The sequence below is a fragment of the Watersipora subatra genome, chromosome 9, assembly GCF_963576615.1.
Source record: "Watersipora subatra chromosome 9, tzWatSuba1.1, whole genome shotgun sequence".
Taxonomy (NCBI): domain Eukaryota; kingdom Metazoa; phylum Bryozoa; class Gymnolaemata; order Cheilostomatida; family Watersiporidae; genus Watersipora; species Watersipora subatra.
Genome location: NC_088716.1, coordinates 49720602 through 49727818, shown reverse-complemented (window position 1 = coordinate 49727818; position 7217 = coordinate 49720602).

Here is a 7217-nt window from a genome sequence, read left to right as displayed (position 1 = left end):
CCGGTGCATACGTTCCCATTTCATCACTAATAGCCTGTGGTGTGTCGCCGGTGCTTTGCGACGTATATGGAAACCAGGCTTAACGTGTGCTTGTTCGTTAAAATATTTTAAATGAATTTGCCGGTCTTTACTGGGCAGGATCTAGACTATTTCATACAGAAATAAATTGCGCGTGGTTTCGTTCTAATTTTTATTAGAGAAGGAAATCCTCTAGTCGAGGAGCATTCGGCCATTTGCTCTGCTCAACTAAGTAAGCGCACTCCTTTATATATAATAGCATCACCCGTTCCGGCTAACAGCAAACGGTAAGAATACCGGCTAACAAGGTGAATAAACAGGATCGCTAGTGCGTTGGTATGACAACAAGTGACAATAAGTGATACCATAACGAGTAAAACAACGATGTAATAAAAAAAGGATATACAATAAAATAAAAAAACCACATGAGTTACAAAAAATGACAGCACAACGAGTGAAACAACAATAAAATAAAAAGTACAACACATACAATAAAATAAGAAATGTAATGTCATGGCCCGGCGTCCACCACACACTCCCTTCCATTAGAGGCATTATCAAATTAAACAACATAGATGAAGCAACCAGCCTGGCCCACGTCTCAAGCTGCTTAACATGGTGTACCAAGCGGCCAATTTCTTGATTAAGCAAATGTTTGTTGTCGGTAGCTGGCATATTCTGTTTTTGGTACTGTGGGCTGCCTTTTGGAACTGTCTTTTTTCTTCCTGAAGCTATTGCGGCATGGCCTGAATACGGGTGACCAGCTGGAAGCTGTCCTAATAGAATGGTCTGGCAATCTGGACTAGACTCCCAGGTCATCTGGTCTGTGGCTAGGTCGTCATATCTTCTTGTTTTCTGATAGACCCAATCACCGTACCGTTCCGGCTTTTTTCTAGTACGGGACGAACGATGACGTAGATCTTTTGTAGTGGTGCTGGGGTTTTCCCCCGCCTGGGGGGACATTGCTAGGTGTCCAGAGTCTAGGTCCATAGCTAACTGACCGGAGCTTTCTAGAGGGGGAGGGTTTATTTCCTCTCTAGCTTCGCTTTGGGGAGGTGCTGCATTAGGTCCAGAGTTCGAAACATCGTGCAAGTTTCATTTTCCGGCATTGGTCTGTAGAGTCGCCTTTCCCATTTCATCGAGCTTATCAGCTGGACTCATTTGGGAGGAGAACTCCACTAATTCTTTATCAGGTTGCGAGCAGTTTCTTCGTGAAGGCCAAGCCCTCCTGGCTCCTTTCATATTTGGCCCCATTTGAGGCTCAAGTGTTGCCGGAGCACGACCAGAGCTCCCGGGGCAGGCATGATAGGGTTTCAACCTGGACTCGTGTTGAGTCGAGGTTTGGCTCTGTCTTTCCACCACAAAGGTGTGGTTGGGCCAAGGGGTAATGACTTGATAAGGGCCCACGAAGTTAGTTTGTAGCTTAGCGTTTGCCCCCTTTGCCGTCGCCTGTTAACCAACCTTACCCAATTCCCAGGTGCGAAGATTGGTGACTCTTCTTGATCTGCCTGCCTAATCTCCATCTGTGCCTCCCTGAGGGCTTCATGCACTTCTTCCAGCTTCTGCTGCCTTTGTAGCACTTAATCACTGGCTGATTGCATCTTCGTGAGAGGGGGGCGACATTCTAACTGGTCGGGCAGCCGCAACTCCCTGCTGAACATCATGAAGTTGGCTGTCTCGCCTGTGACGGTATTGGGGGTGCCTCGATACGCCCGCATGAGCTAGGGCAGGAGCTCATCCCATTTTTCCTGGCCTCGTTCCATCAACATGGCCCTTAGAGAGTCGCCCAGGCCTTGATTGTTCCTCTCTACAATCACATTGGTCTGGGGATGGTAAGGAGAAGTCCGTGTCTTGCTCACCTTTCAAAGCTGGCAGAGCTCCTCCATTAGTGGGCTCTCAAATTGAGGGCCTTGGCCTGTATGGATTTGCTCTGGAAGCCCCAGGTAGCAGAACACTTTTTCATCAATGGCACTGGCCACCATTGGAGCTGTGGCCTCCGGAATGGCAATGGCATCCTGCCACCGGATGAAATGGTTCGAGAGCACTAAGATCCACTTATTGCCCCTCGGAGTGGTGGAGAGGGAGCCTACCAGGTCGACGGCAACCAACTGTCAGGGTCGGCCAGCATATAATCGCTGCCGGCATTTTGCAGGTTTGGTCCCTCCATGCTTGGCAGCCTGGCTCACCTCACAGCTTCGTGCTAACCTGCGAACAGCGAATGTCAGTCCGGGCCAGTACCATGTAAGCTGGAGGCGGCTTACCGTCCTCTCCACTCCGGAGTGGGTCATGGTATGTGTCTGCCAGATAACTGGTTTCCTCATAGCCGGAGGGCACACAGCACACCATCGGATATGACCATGAGGGACCACTCTGGCTTTCAGGGCGCCATCCTGTCTGACTCTCATAAATTTCCTTCTGCTATGCAGAACCCTGAGCTCCTGGCTCCCTAACTCCAACTGTTCCGAAGGCACTTCGGAGTAGCTTCGAAGTGCTCGGTACATTAGGGCTACAGCACTCTTGCCTTCACTCTGCAGCCGAGTCAACTGGCTCTGGCTAGTTAGCAGAGCTGATGTCTCAGGTCCCAGGATGGCCTCGACCGACCTTGAGCCAGCTCCCGTGGAAGCAGGGTGCTGGCCCGTATGGCCGGTTATCTTGCGCGTGGTCCTGGCGACTTCTGCCAAGCTCTTATGTGGTTTCTGGTGGCAACTAGGAGTGCCTCGGGTCATCACCTGCTCAATGTCAAGAGATCCCAGGATGGCCTCGAACGGTCCCGGGTCGACCTTGACTGTTTTAGTGGAAACAGGGGGTCGCACCCGTAGACCGGCCTACCCGTGCGCGGGCCTGGTGATCCCTGACAGAACATGGTTTCTCCCGATCACCCTAGCGTCATCCTGGTCCTCTTGGTCCAACTTCAGCCGGGTTGGACCTCCATCGCGGTACTCTATCTGGGCACACTGTCGACAGTCTTTGCAGGTCTGTCTGCTTAAGCCACCGGCGTTGCCATGCTTTAATCCCTGCGCGGTTTTTTATCTTATACTTGAACTCGGCTAGCACCTCTAGCCACCGCGCCATCTGTTGAAAGGACTCCTTCTTGTCGCAGAGCCATTGCAGGGAGGCATGGTTCATGCGAAGCCAAAACTTCTGCCCGCATAAGTACAGACGGAAGCGTTTTACCACTTTTACCACTGCCAACAGCTGTCTGCGTGTCACGCAGTAATTTCGCTTCAAGGGGGTGAGTGTTTTGCTGTAGTAAGCAATCACTTGTTCCTGGTCGCGATACTGTTGTGACAGCACAGCTCCTACGCTGCACCCACTGGCATCTGTGTCCAGGATATAGGTATTCTCCGGATCTGGATACCCCAGCACCGGTGCTGTAGTGAAGGTGTGGCACATGGTGTCAAACCCTGCCTGCTCCTTACCTGTCCATCGCCAGGGCTCTTCCTTCTCCACTAGCCAGTGGAGGGGTTTGGCAATGGTGGAAAACCTAGGGATGTACTGCCGATAATACCTGACAGTACCCAGGAACCCTTGCAGTTCTCGGACTCCACGCGGAACTGGCCACTGCTCCACCAATTTCCACTTTGGCTGGGTCTGTGGCAACCCCATTTGTTACTTACTATGTGGCCCCAAGTACCGCACTTGAGGCTGTAGGAGTTTGCACTTTTTTGGTTTGAGCTTGAGTCTGGCTTGCTGCAGCCACTTGAATATTTCCTTCAGCCGCTGGAGGTTGGTCTCGAAATCAGGTGCAATAACAATCACGTCATCTAGATATAATAGCAATGTTTGGCAGTGAAGCCCGTGCAACACCCTCTCCATCAATCGCTGGAAGGTGGCTGAAGCAGAAGTCAGTCCAAAAGGAAAGACTCCATTTCCTCGATCTTGAGTGAGTGATGAAGCCTGATTTTTCCCTGGCATCTTTGTCCAGTGGAACTTGCCAGTATCCGCTGACGAGATCGAGGGTACTAAAATATCGGCTTCTAGCCAAGCCATCTAAACTTTCATCTATTGGGGAAGGGAAAAAGTGTCTTGTTCTGTTACCGCATTGAGCCATCGGTAATTCACACAAAACCACCATTTTCCATCCTTCTTTTTTGCTAACACAATAGGCGAGCTCCATGCTCCTCAAGCCGGCTCAATCAACCCTCTGGCCAATAGGTCTTGTACCTGTTCCTCGGCCTCGCTTCCTTTTCAGGCCGTAAGCGGTGAGGAGGTTGACGAATAGGTCGGGTCCTGTCTTTCACAGGTATAGAGTGCTCCACGTATGACTTTCTACCCATATCGTCATTTCCAGTGCTAAACACTGACCCATACTTGGTCAGTAGGTTAGCCAGCTTTTTAGCCTGATCTGCATTCTGGCACGAGGGTCTGGCAAACTGGTACAATTCCTGGAGATGCTGGGGAATCCGTGGCTCGGCTTCGACTCGGGTGATCGGCACAGCAAGGCCTCCTTGAGGGAAGGGGTGCCAGTGATGGGAGGAGATGCTTCCACACTAGTGTAAGTGCCTACGGTGGTTTCCGAATGGATGGTCAGAGGTTGGGATTTAGATTGAGACACCTAGCCAACACCTTTCCATCTGCTCCAGACTCGTTCAGGCTTGCAGCTAAAGGCAGGCTTTCAGGGTACTCTTCTATTATTCCGAGTGGACAGAAACTTTGTGTGGTCAACCTACACCTGACCGCAACCTCTGTTCTAGCTGGCACAACCAAGTCTCTAATTACCTGGACTTTGTTCTGGAGGAGCTTTCCGTTCAGTTGGTACAAGCTAATGGCTTCCCATCCACCTTCACCACAGGTCGTGCGAGCTCCATCGAGCATTGGTGTGCCATAAAGAAGGGCATGCCAAGAACTGGGTCTTCACTAATTTGACTGACTGTGAAGAAGACTTCTTTGGTCTTCACTTCGCGGAGCTTTACTGGGAGCCGGATTACACCGTAAAAGGGTAACCTGGTCTCATCAGCAAGCAGGCCATGGGTGTCACTCTCCTCCAATCGTTCTCTTACATCATGAGGAAATCGGTCGAACACCTGTTTTCCCAACAGGTTAGTAGTGCATCCGGTATCCAACAGGAAGTGCATGGCTCGACCTTTGATTTTACCCGGGAGGAAGGAACTGGTAGAGTGTGGGCACTCCAGCAGGCGTGCTTGCACAGGTTCTCTGTGCTCAAAAAGGGCTGCCTGAGGCTGCTTCGTTCGTGCAAGTAGATAACGTTCCTGAGCGAGTCTCTTTAGATGGCAAGGGGCTGTCCTCTGCGAGACAGTGCGCCAAAGCATCTGAGAGGAAGGCATAGTGTTTACTTCTGGAGGATTCATGCCTGACTCTTCTAGGTGTAGTGTTTGAAACGTGTCCTGGGTAGCTGTGGTGGTGGCTTGGGGTGGAGTTCTGGGTCGGCCTGACTTTTTTGGATAGGTCCATCCGAGGGAGGCCTTGGCTGAATCGGTACTTCGTTTCTTCCTGGTTTCTGCAGAGGCCTTATTGCAGCTAGTAGTGGGTGCTACTGCTGTGGCCTTCTTCCGTTTCCCGACTCCTTTTTCCTCTGACTAGGGCACTCCTTTCGGAGATGCCTTGTGCCTCCAAATCCCCAACAAATGGCGGGCTTACTTTCTGCAGGCTTTGTTGGCTTGTTTTGCAGCTGTTTGACTTGTTTTGCGAGCTGCTTGGCTGTGGATAGCAGTACATTCAAGGTGTTTTGTTCGACACTGCGTTCCGCACCATGTCTTGTATTGGCCTCCAAGTCTTTTGCAGCCCGAATGGCTTTGCCCAGGCTCGATTCGCTAGATTTGATCTGAAGAAATTCTCCTCCAGCCCGTACTGCATCCGCGAGAGTCTCCATGGGTACTGCTAGGAGGTGCCGCTGTAGGGTGGGATAGTTTAAGGAAGCTTGAGAAGTACTTCTTTGCCATGTTACTTCTGAATAGTTTGGGCAGTTCAGCATAGGCTATTTGAACTAGCTGTTCAATTTCCGTTGCATGTTCCTGTAGGGAGGTTTGGGTTTCTTTTTTCAAACTGCTCAACTCTGCTCTCGCTTGTCAGGGAGATAGTCCAAATCTGGCTCGGATGGCTTCAAATATGGCTGCCACCCCGACTGCCCTTCCGCAAGATTCTGCCTCTCCCTTTAAAGCCTTTCTGAGGTGCAGTGTGCTGGCCTCCTCGGCTCACCTATTTGCAGCTGCGATTTCTCTAAATCTGGGAACGAAATATTCTGAGTCTCCGATGCCATTATACTTGGGCATTTTAAACTGGAGGCCGGTTCTGGGTTCCGACCTAATCTGACAAACTGCCCAATAGTGTCAGCTAGTTGGTCCGTGTCTCGGTCTAAACTTCTTGCCCTCCTTTGAGACATGGCCGAAGCTTCTCTCCTAGTGAGGGAAACCGTTATAGACGATCGTGGCCTGACTTAGAGTGCTTAAGCTTTTTTTAGCAATACTGAGCGCCTTACAGAGTGGGGGTGGTTGGTGTAGTGCCAGTCATCAATCCTTCTCTGGAGTGCTAGATAACTTGCTTATTTTAAAACACCAGGTTTCTCCAAGAATGTAGAGGATAGCCGTACAGATATCTTAGCCAGATTCGGAACCCCCGGTGTTTGCCGTATTACACCGGTTTTCCTCTACTGAGGCTGCTTTTGGAAGCAAGGCAGGAGGTCTGCCGGAATTTGATTTCCAAGTTTCTAGATGGTGCCTGTCGGGTTTGGCACAATTTCACTGTTGCCGCCAGTGTAAAGGGATTTTCCGATCTTTACCGGGCGCGATCTAGACTATTTCATACAGAAATAAATTGCGCATGGTTTCGTTCTAGTTTTTATTAGAGAAGGAAATTCACTAGCCGAGGAGCGTATGGCCATTTGCTCTGCTCAACTAAGTGAGCGTGCTCCCTTATATGTAATAGCATCACCCATTCCGGCTAACGGCAAACGGCAAAAGGTAAAAATACTGGCTAACAAGGTGAAAAAACAGGATCGCTAGCGCGTTGGTATGACAACAAGGGACAATAAGTGGTAGCATAACGAGTAAAACAACGATATAATAAAAAAAGGACATACAATAAAATAAGACAACAACATGAGTTACGACAAGTGACAGTACAACGAGTAAAACAACGATAAAATAAAAAGGACCACGCATGCAATAAAATAAGAAATGTAGCGTCATGATCTAGCGTTTACCACAGTATTATTAATAATGATGGCATCTGGAGATAGATCA